The sequence below is a fragment of the Lissotriton vulgaris genome, chromosome 1_2 (genome assembly GCF_964263255.1).
Source record: "Lissotriton vulgaris chromosome 1_2, aLisVul1.2, whole genome shotgun sequence".
Classification (NCBI taxonomy): domain Eukaryota; kingdom Metazoa; phylum Chordata; class Amphibia; order Caudata; family Salamandridae; genus Lissotriton; species Lissotriton vulgaris.
The window spans coordinates 94,110,842-94,122,880 of NC_141686.1; positions in this window are offsets into that span (position 1 = coordinate 94,110,842).

Consider the following 12,039-nt stretch of genomic DNA (forward strand, 5'->3'; position numbering starts at 1 on the left):
ATGCCTCTAGTGCCTGCATTTGTGTCTGCCTGCTTAGTACTAAAATATAGCAATATATGATGTTTAGAGGAGTTATGACAACTTTTGGCCCAGGTGCCACTGCACCTGCTGTACCACTCAAATCATGACCCTTGTGCCTGCAAGGAAACTGTGCTTTTGTGACTGCCTGTTTAGTCGTTAAATATAGCAATAGTTGGTGTTTAGAGGAGTTCTAGTAATATTTGGCCCCGTTGCACTGTACCTGCAGTACCATTGAAATCATGACCCTAGTAACTGCACTTGTGAATGCCTGTTTAGTAGTACAATGTAGCAATAATCTGCATTTAGTGGGGTCCCTAGAGCCAATCGCCCCCATTCCACTACTTCTACTGCACCATTCAAATCAAGCCCCTTTTAACTGCAAGGTTACTGCAATTGTGACTGTCATAAAATATAGCAATATTAGGTGTTTAGAGGTTTTCTGAAAACTTTTGGGCCCAGTGCCACTGCACCTGCTGCACCAAAAAAATAATGACCCTATTGCCTGGAAACTGAATTTGTGGTTGCGTGTTTAGTTGTAAAATATAGCAGTAATCGGTGGTAGGTAGGGTGCCTAGAGCCTTTGGCCCCAGTTCCTCTGCACTTGTTGCACTTTTGAAGTCATGGACCTAGTGTCTGCTAGATAACTGCACTTAAGACTACCTGTTTGGTAGTAAAATATAGCAATATTTGGTGTTTAGTGGAGTTATGACAACTTTTGGCTTGGTACCACTGTGCCTGCTGCATCATTCAAATCATGACCCTAGTGCCTAAAAGATAACTTCACTTGTGACTGCCTGTTTAAATGTAAAATATAGCAATAATCAGTGTTTAGTCGGGTGCCTAGAAGATTTGGTTGGTAAGTAACCTTCGCCCTAAATGTGCAATTAGGCCATAACATAAGTCAGGAGTCCCATAGCATTTTGACATACGCAACAACTGCACAACCTGCAGGTAGATCAACATGAACTTAGTGCAGACATCCCCAAATTTCAGTAAATGTAGAGACTTTACGTTAACAAGAATACAGACCGTAGCATACTGTAGTGTGAGTAGGTTAGTTGTCGTTCATGCGTGTGGCAATCCCTGTCAAGGTCTAACGATGGAAGGCGAGGTATGTCTATACTCCGATACTCCGCACAGCGGGCCCATATTTTTCTATGCTTCTGAGGGCAGCCCCGGGCCTAAAACACTGCAATCTCTGCCCCATACAGCTTTCCATTTCTTTTCTCCGTTTACCCATGGTCGGGTGGGACATTCCCTTCCACAACTGGGCTATGGTGTGTTTAGCAATAGAAAGGGCCAGGAATAGCAGGTGCTGTTTGCACCTATTGCCACCTATCCCCTCAGTGCTATGAAGAAGGAAATGTTTTGGGTCAAATAGGAGATCCCAGAATAATACTTCACCCTGACAGGACGATATCATTCGCCAAAATGGCTGCAGAGCCGTGCTGCTTCAAACTGTGTGCAGGAATGTTCCTTCTTCCCTACCACACCGTAGGGATTGGATAATGCCCATTTTTCAGAGTCTGGATCACGTGTAATACACACGGTGTAAATACTTAAATTGTATGAGATGGTAGCATGTAGATATCGCTGCGCCCCGAGGGATAGCTATGGCTTCGGCCCAGTCGTCATCTGTGAGATCTTGAATATCATCCTCCCAGGCGAGCTTAGTATAATGGAGTGTTGTTCGTGTATGCGTTATCAATGTTTGGTATATCTGTCGGATTTTATGTGGCCCCAGGTCACCCATTAACAAGTGGCCTCCAGAGGATGGAATTCGGGCAGGGTCTCTATAGCTGATATCAAAGGGCTCAACACGTGGCGTATTTGAAGGAATTTTTAGAATTATGTCTTGTGTAGCTAAAATTCTTGTAGCCTTCGTAAGGATTTCAATGTGGCTCCCTGCAGCACATCCACCAGGGTGGATATACCCACTAGGTCCCACTTACGGAACCCCATTAGGTCCGTCACCGGGCGTAGATATGTACCATGCCATAGCGGGGCTACCTGAGTCAGGCGGCCACGCCATCCCATCTGCCCCACTGTGTAGCGCCAGAGCCGGATCACCGTTCTACTTGCAGGAGGTAAGCTGTCCAGGCTCCTTGACCTGTACAGGAGCTGAAGAAGGGGGACCCCCTCCATTGCTGTATGTTCAAGCGTATATGTCGGGTCGGTTGGGGAGTTGCACCACCAATCATTTATTATAAGCAGGTGGGTAGCCACATACATCTGCTGCTGCGATACCACACAGTATGTAGATTGTGTGCATGTATGTAATGCCACACGCATCACCCCTCAATTCCATAGGAACTTAATATGTACTGCATTGATTTGCGCAAACCAGGAATGTGGTATGTTGTAAGGGAAATTGTGTAATATATAAAGTATTCTAGGTAGAGAAACCATTTTAAAGATGGCAGCGCCCCCATATAGTGAGATTAGCAGGGCCGACCATATCGCTGGTTCATTGCCCAGACTCGTAATCAGAGGGTTGATATTATGCGCCCATGAAATCTTTTGGCAAGGCGATATAGACATGCCCAAGTACTTGAAGCCCCCAATCGCGTGTGATAACTGCATCGCCCAAGTGCCTTGTCCTTGGTTCCCACACACCGGAAAATGCACAGACTTGGAGAGGTTGATATGCAGCCCTGTAGTCTCCCCAAACACTCTAAGCATCAGCAGGATAAGCGGCCATGAAATCTATGGGTCAATCAGAAAGAACAAGGCATTGTCCGCATATAATGCAATTCAGTCCGATCTTGACCGGGGCCACTCAAATCCGCAAAGCAACGGGTCACTATGGACCCATGCTGCTAAAGGTTCCACAGCCAAGGCAAAGAGCAGCGGAGGCAGCCCTGTCGTGTGCCCATATGGATCGGGAAGGGGGCTGATCTATGTCCTGCTATGCGGACCGAGGCTGTTAGGTCCTTATATAGCAACCGGACATATGCTAAAAACTGCAGGCCAAAATTAACAGCGACAAGTAGTTGGATATACCCAGCTAAGTGAATCAAATGCTTTGTCAATATCGGCTAAGAATATAGCCGCAGGGAGTCCCAACTCCAGGGCCATCGTCAAGGTCTGGGTGAATCAAATCAGAAACGCATGACTGTAGACGATCTGCCAGCACCTTGCCCAAAAGTTTGGGTTTGAAATTGATATGGGAGAAACGATGAGGGATCTTCTGATGGGTGACCTGGCTTGCGGAAAAGGAAAATCTCCGTGTGGTGCCAATCTTGGGATAATATACCCTGCTCCTGGGCATCATGTATTGCTGCCAATAAATACGTGCCTACGGGGTCTCACAAACTCTATGGGGAAACCGTTGGGTGCGGGGGCTCGTCCTGAGTAAATGGTGAGTAAGGCAGCACTCAACTCCTCCATCGTGATGGGAGCAGCTAATTGGTCTCGTAGATGATCAGGGAATTTCCCCGGTGGGATATCCCAGAGGAATTCTGCTATAAGAGCATCAGTAAGCTACTCATGTCGACCATATAGTGCTGAAAAATGTCATGCAAATTCTTTGCCCACTGTTTCTGGAGATGAGCACAAAGCACTGTCAGAGTTGCGGAGTGTGGGAACGGTAGCGGGAGATTTGTCTACCTGGCATAGCTTATGGAGCATTTTACTCGATTTGTCCACCCATTGGTATATATGGTGCTGCGACGCCACCGAGATGTCTTTCGCCTCTCCCATATGTTGCCGTATATTCTGTTGCATCTGCAGCAAATTATGTTGGGGGGAAGGGCTGGGATAAAGATTAAGTTGTGTCACAATGGCTTCTTGGCAAGATTCCAAATCAGCCTAATGTGCTGTTCGTGCACATTTCTCTTTAGTTTGGAAACTAATTTCTGCCCCACGAATAGTGGGTGTCAGTGCTTGCCAGAGGATACCCCGGGATGGGGTTGAATCTACGTGGGCGTTTAGATAGTCCGATACCGCTGTGGTGAGCATTGCTTGATAGTCTGGATCCTGAAGATGCCACAAGAACATCCGCCATCTGAAGGGGGGCCTAAGGGAGCAAGTATGAAGCTCGAGGGAGACCGGGAAATGATCTGAGAGTCCCCTTGGGAGATGGGACACTTGTGAGAACCTATGGATGGAGGCGTGAGGTGTGAAAAAATAGTCCAATCGAGACTGTGAGCCATGCACCGCTGATATATATGTATAGCCTAATACGGCAGGGTGATATTTACACCGGATGTCTGACCAGCCCAGTGTAGTGGCCAGGAGATTCAATTTGGATGGGCCCACGGGGGAATTGGGGTCTGAGCTACATTGTCTATCTCGCGAGGCCATAGAGTCATTCCAGTCCCCCCCAAGAGGGTCAAGGCCTTTGGGAGTTCTCCCCATAACCCGGAAATCATGTCCACGAAGGTGTTCCCTAACGGCGGCGGAGCATATATGCTTCCGATATTGATGAGCTCTCCGTACAACGTGCCCGTTAAGCTGACAAATCTACCTCCCGGATCCGCCCAATGTTTTATATGCAGGAAGGGGACTCAACGGTGTACAAGGATGGCAACCCCCTTTGATACCCTGATGAACTCTGCATGGCATAGGGTCTGGTACCCGAATCTGACCAGGCATGGGGTTTTGGTGCCAAGAAGGTGGGTCTCCTGTAAGAGCCGGATGTCGGCTTCGTATCTCCTAGCTTGGCGTAGGACAGCACCTCTTTTGATTTTATTGAGCATAGCTCTTACATTCCAGGATACCACAATAAGATCCCTGAGGGGGGAGGGACCCGTTTGTGTCATGATCAAATGTCTGTGTGAATGTCATTCCAACTGCGTCAGAGTCTGTATGGTAAGTCTGCATGTATAATAACAATAACATCAACCCCATGTACAACGCCTTCAATATCCAACATACCCTCCCACCCCCCACCCAATACTGCCATAAACTAGGAGCGCACCAGGCCCTCAACTAGGGGGACCGGGGACCCCCACTAATGGTATTCAAACCACCCTCCCAACATTAACAAGGAGAGATGAAAATGACTAGGCCAAAGCAATCCCCCGGTTCGGCGTCCACACCAGTTCAAAGTTCAGTGAGAAACAAGATAGTCCCCCTATTACATAGTCTTGGTTACAGGAGAGCCATAGTGCATTATTAGTCCGGCATGTTTCAGGATGAACGTTCTGGAGTTGAGGAGCACCAATCGGACCCCAATCCATGTCTCCTCTTTGATTTGGTGCTCCGGGATCTGCTTCGTTGTGAGCCCCGGGATGATTCTGGCTCCAGTGGCGTGTGTGGTTTGGGGTGCGCCCGTTCATCCATCCAGGCGAAGACTGCCTCCGGTGTGTCGAAGAAGTAAGATTTGGAGTTAAATATGACTCACATCCGGGCAGGATATAGAAACATGTATTGCATGTTAAGATCTCTTTAAGCTCTTCTGCTTTAAATGATTGGCGTTGTTGTTGAACCAAGCTTGTTTAGTGCGGGAAAATCATTATGGGCCTTGAGTCATACAGGAGTTTATCTTTGTGCGCTCTGGTGAATTGTAAGACAGCATCTCGATCTGCATAGTTCAGCAATTTAGCGATCACTGGCCTCGGGCTTTCTCCAGGGGGTGGTTTCTTGGTCAGCGCCCAGTGGGCGCTTTCTATCAAAAAACAGGTGGATAACTTATCCGCCAGCATGAGAGCTGTGAGCCACTGGGTAACAAAGCGGACCATTGAGGTGGCCTCACATCCCTCCGGGAAGCCCACAAAACTTATGTTATTGCGTCTAGCGTAGCCTTCCGCATCCTCCACCCGGGACGCAAGTTCCTGGGACACTACCCTAAGCTTGTTGACCTTCTTCTGTAATGTAGTCACTGTGTCCTCAACTATCGAGACCCACGACTCCATGATGCGGTCACTGCTTTTCATAGGTCCCGACGCAAAAAGGAACCTTCCGATCCCACAGCGCTAATCTTGGCATTGATTGCCACCAGAAGCTCTGCATTATCCGGCACCGACCCTCCTCCGTCTCCCCCGGTAGCATCCCTAGTAGATGTGGCATAATGATCAGGGTGCTCTGTTTGGCAGTTGCCCATCCGGGTTTGTCCTTGTCTATGACGGTAGGCTAGGAGAGGTAGGAGCGGGGGCTCTCCGGAGTTTCGACACCAGCCTAGTGGCTTCGCTGGTGGGGGAAGGTAGGAACGACTGCAGGAGAACTCCGCGGGTATCGCGACAGACATGCACTAGGGATGCACTGCAGGCAGGCCCGCTCATAATCGAGCTGACCCTGAGCTACAAGCCACACCAAGCCTAGCCCGACTGCCTCTGCAACCCACAAATGCCCGTCAAGTAGGCCCCCTATGGGAACCAGACTCACCGGAACACCTGCCTGCGGCACCTCCCCACCGGGTGTCAGCTGTAGATCTCGACTCCAGCGGGTGTCAGCTGTAGATCTCGACTCCAGCACAAGGCACCAGGATTCAGGCGTTCAAGGAGGGAAACAGAGGTGCCAAGGCTTATGTGGTGCCTTTAGGAGCCCAACTGCCCCTCTACCCTCTTGACTCCACCAACAAGACACCAGGATTCAGGTGCACCGTCTGCAATGTTCAAGGAGGGGAACAGAGGCGCCAAGGCTTAAGGGGTCACTTTAGGAGCCTAACTGCCCCTCTTCGCCCACACATATACCAGTCTGACTCTGCAAGCCTCCAATTGTGCTCTGCGAGGATCGGCAGAGGGGGAGGTTACAGCCACTACATCATACTGCTGCCATTCCTCACCCTGGAATTCCACCGTTGCTGCCAGCTGGGTCCGTCCATCCCCGCAGTGATGTGGTCAAACGGGGAGAACGCGACACCGGCCAACGCGCTCCACCGGCAACAACCGCAGGCTCTTCACGCGGGCCGCATCGGGACCTGCGTGTCGCCTCCTACTTAGGCACATGCGCTGCCCATTGAAATCAGGATCCTCTCTGAGGCACTCTCCAGACCAAGGGGGCCATCCAGGTGCGACCGGAGTACGAGCACTGCCGGGTGATCTCCGCTGATATCCCTCTCAGGGCGGCAGACAGCCGTGGGGGCAGGCCCGCTCCCACCGCAGGTCCGGATCGGCCTCCAGCCACGGCTGCGACCCGGCACTCACCACGGGGGCCTCCCCGCTCTCTGCGCACCGCTCACCTCCAGAGCCTCGCGCCTGTCCCTCGAATGGCCACAGTGCCGCGACTGGGGTTCGCAGAATCTGAGCAGAGGCGGCCCAAAATGTGTCCCGGCCGGCTACGTGCACTCCCTGCCCTCAATGGACGGCGTGCTCATTCCGCGGGTTTGCAGCTCAATCTCTTGCCGCAAGCGGCTCTCCAGGTGTTGTCAGGGTCTCTGTACCCAGCCTCCTGTTTCTCCGAACAGAATTAAGGCGGATTACGGCAGGATTTTGGCCTGGACGAGCAGAGCCTGACAAGGCTGCTTCTGCCATGTTGGCTCTTCAAGCCACGCCCCCCGCTTTATTAGAAATTTGTTGAGACAACGAAGGATCTAAGATGGGACCGATTTCTTCCTTATGAGGAAAAACACTGAATAGAACCCTGTTCCTCGCTGTATAGCTGGTACCACTTCAATTGCTCCCTTTCTCAACATTATCTTTGAGACAAAAGTTCTTTCAGATGAGCAGGAGGGCGACCTCTGGGAGGGCGGTTTGGCGGAATCTTTAGAAATTCCAAGTTGTGACCGTTGGAAATAAGATCTAAAACCCATCTGTGCATTGTTATTGTAGACCATTCGAGAAGGAAGCAGGCAATTCTTCCACCAACTTTGACCGAGTTGATGGGAACTGTGGCCAGCAGCTTGTGTCTGTTGCTGCTTCTTGAAGTTATCCTTTCCTCTGAAGGCCGTTTTTCCCATGTAGTGCTTGTAGGAAGTGGCAGGAGGTTGTTTAAAAGACTGTTGCTGTTGTGATGATGGGTACCTTGATTGACCCTGATATGGCTGGTACTGCTTGTACTGGCTGTAACCTCCTCAAAAGGAAGACAAACCTGTAAGGCATGTCGATTACCTTCGTCTGAACTTCCTGTCAGAACAAAGTAGCCTTTAGCCAGCCCTGTCGTCTCAGGACCGCAGCCCCAGCCATTTGGTGGAATCCCGTGAAGGAAACATCCACTGCGCAATCGATGATCTCAGCTGAGATCCTTTATCCCTCTTGCTGAATTTTGAGCTCCTCAGTTTTGGATTCTGGTAGCATTTCTATAAAGGGCCAAATGTCTGACTACATTTAGCCGTCGTATCTGCCTAGAATGGCAAGGGAATTGGCCGCTCTATCGGTGATTGCCACCATGGTGGGGAAAAACAATTCTGATGGTGTCAAGACGTCTTCCATCTCTATCCGGAGGGGCCAACAGTGGGGAAGCAGGATTTTTGCAACGACATTAGGCTGCTTGCAAGATCACAGAATCCAGCATAGGTTGCTCGATAAGGCAGGCAGGCAAATTATCAGGGGCCTTATATTTCTTCTCCAACTTTTGCAAGACTACCGGAATTGTGGCTGGTGTCTTAATTACTTTTAAGCCCTCTTGCAATATGAAGTCTACTATGGGAATAGAGCGAACCTGTCTCTTCGTCTGTTCCTTGAAATCATACAAGAAACAAGCAGCTTGTTTCGTTGTCTTGGGAAGCTGAAACTTCCATGTTGCTCTCTCCATAATGGTATGAAAACCACCTTTGTGATCAGGTGGTGAATCTATTGGAGGTGGAGCGGAAGGTGATGGTGTCTGGATCTGATAGACTATCCATTCTTTGAGAAGGCATATCTCATCTAACTCGCCCTCTTCTCTATCCTTATCAGTGGTGTGAACCTCCAGATCCTGCTGTTGCATTGTCCTAGGTAACGGAGAAGCCCAAGAAGAGGGCCTAGTTAGCAAGGAAGGCTGCGCAATAGGCGTCTGAGGCGCTGAAGAGGCCGGCTCTGAAGGAGGAAAGTTGCTACCATATGTTTTAAGTTTGAGACCAGGGAAACAGGCATTTGGATTGTTTATTCTCTTTGCATCTCTTGCTTGGTGACCTCAGGGTAATACACATAGTCCTCATCTTCATTCTCCTGGAATTTAATTAGAAGGTCAGATGGACTGCGAGCGACCCCAAACATCCCATCATCTTCTGATTCCTCCTCATCTCCTCCCTAATCAAAAATGTCCTCCGAAGGACAGGGATACACCTTACATAGGGAAGTGTGGATAAGCATTATTATTTCCTGAGAAGGTTTTCTTAGGTAGAAGTTCTATATTATCTTTGGATGCAGTCAGATTAGTTGACGAAACTAGGGTCAACAACGACGTCATGAAAACCGCCGACAAGGATGTTGTAGATTAAGTTTTCATCAACATGCCTTCCGGCGATGGTCCTGATGTTGACGATGTTCATCGACGATGATCTTGACCTAAAGTCTTTGGCTCCATCGACGAGGCTACCGTCGATGAGGCCAGCACAGATGAGAAAGACTTGTTCTTGAGAGGCACCCACAGCCACGGAATCAACAAAGTTTCCGTTGGCGAAGGTTCGACAAAGAAGACAAAGGTGTTGTCAATGACGGTCTCACCTTCACAGAAACTAGCAGAGAAGATGCCGACAGAGTGATCATCTTTGTCTGAGGTGAAGTGAAAGTAGATGTCGTCATAGTGGTGGCAATGGAAGTTCCCGTTGACGAAGGTGTCAACGACGGCTTCGTCTACGGAGCATCTTTTGTGTGAGGTAAAGTTGTCCCTGGAAGAGACCTAGATGCCTGCTTCATTTTTTAAGACGTTTTAGAAGGTGTAGAGGGCATAGACTGACCCTTAGGAGAAGCTGGTTCTTTTTTAGAAGCTGAAGGCTAGTTTTCATGTCTTGAGGTGTGGGGATGCTTTTTTTAACACCTTAGCAATCTTAGGAGATACCAGCTCCGCCTCACCAGCTCTTTTCTTAGAAACGGTGGTCTTTAATGAGGAATCACTCTTCTCATCAGATAAAGGATTGTATTTATTTTCAAGCTTCTGTAGCCACAGGAGACGTCCTCTATCGCCCAAGGTTTTTGGAGAGAAAGTCCTGCAGATTTTGCAGTGTTTCACCTGGTGATCAGGGTGAAGGCAGTAGAAACACTTCTTGTGAGAATCCTCTGAATTAAGTCTTAGTTTCCCATAAAAAGACAGATCTTTTAAAAGAAGAAATGTTGAATTTAAGATCTGAAGAAATCCAGAAGGCCAAGAGAAAGTACCGAGCAGAGCTCAGGGAGACTCCCTTCATACGACGTGCGGTAAACAATCTGATAGCCCGATCCCTCTGTGGAGAGGGTTCGGGAGGCTGCACTATTGAATCTGCACTATTGAATCTTGGGCCTAATACCTGCTAGATAACTGCTCTTAAGGCTGCCTGTTTACTAGTACAATACAGCAATATTTGGTGATCAGTGGAGTTCTGACAACTTTTGGGCCTGGTGCCACTTCACCTGCTGCACATTCAAACATTGACCTTGTTGTCTGCAAGATATCTGCCCTTGTGGCTGCCTGTTTAGCTGTAAAATATAGCAATAATAGATGTTTAGTGGGATGCACAGAGCTTTTGGTCCCAGTACCATTGCACCTGCTGCACCATTCAAATCGTGATCCTAGTGCCTGCAAGATAACTGCACTTGTTTAGTAGGTAAAATATAGCAATAATCAGTGTTTAGTGGGTTGCCTCGAGCTTTTGGTCTAAGCCACTACACTTGCTGGACTATTAAAATCATGGCCCTAGTGCCTGCTAGATAAATGTGCTTAAGACTGCCTTGTTACTGGTTAAAATATAGCAATATTTGGTGTTTAGTGGAGTTATGAAAACATGTGGCCCCGGTGCCTCTGCACCGGCTGCACCAGTCAAATCATGACCCTAGTGCCTGAAAGATAACTGCACTTGTGACTGCCTGTTCAGTTGTAAAATATAGCAATATTAGATGTTTTGTAGGGTTCCTAGAGTTGTTGGTCCTGGTGTCACTGCACCTGATGCACTATTACAATCAAGCCCCCTTTAACTGCAATTTAGACTGCTTGTGTAGTAGGAAAATTGATCCGATAATGCTTACAAAGTGCAAAGAAAGGTAATGATGCAGGAATAGGCAATGCACCTGCTTTGCACAACAAAGTAATAACAATCTTAACAGTCTCTGAAATCTCCACAGTGAATGGGGTCTGGTGTCCCTTTGGCAGCATGGGTTTATCCCGGGTCGGGAAACAACCCACCATGTTAGACGGGTGATTACACTATTCGATATCCATGCTGCCCGGGGATCAGATGGTGATGATTCTCCTCGACGCTGAGAAGGCGTTTGATCGTGTTAGGTGGCGGTTTTTGTGGGGGATATTGGTACGAAGGGGTTTTGGTCCCAAAATAATCAGTGCAATCAAAGCGATGTATCGCGAACCAAGGGCCCGGATTCAGATAATGGGGGGAAGTTCGGAAGAGATTTTAATATCTCGTGGGACCCGACAGGCGTGTCCATGTTCCCCAATACTGTTTGCCCTATATATAGACCCCATGATTTGCAGTTTTTGGGATGTGAGGCAATCAATCCAGTAATGTGTAGGGGGTATCAGACAAAAATTTGGGCATATGCCGATGATCTGGCTGTTATAACTATGAATCCAGAATCGGCAATAAAAGCTCTTACAGACATGGCTAGGGATTTTGGTAATTACTCTGGATACCATCTTAATGAAAATAAAAATCAAATAATATGCACTAACAATATGGTAAGACAGGACACCAGGTGGGTCGACTCTGCAACCTATTTAGGGATCAGGATAACCCCGGCAGTCAATTCAATAATCAAAGATAATTTTGCTCCGTTGGTTGCTTCCATTACGCAGGAATTAAAAAGAATAGATACTATTCATCTTTCTTTAATTTGGCGAGTAAATGTCTTGAAGATGACTATGCTACCAAAAATCCTTTATCTCTTCCGCTCAATTCCGCTCCTGGTTGGTGAGGGGTGGATAAAAAGGATAGAAGCAGTATTTTCAAATTTCTTATGGTCATATGGCAAAATCAGAAGGTCTCTAACATACTTATCACTCTCGCAA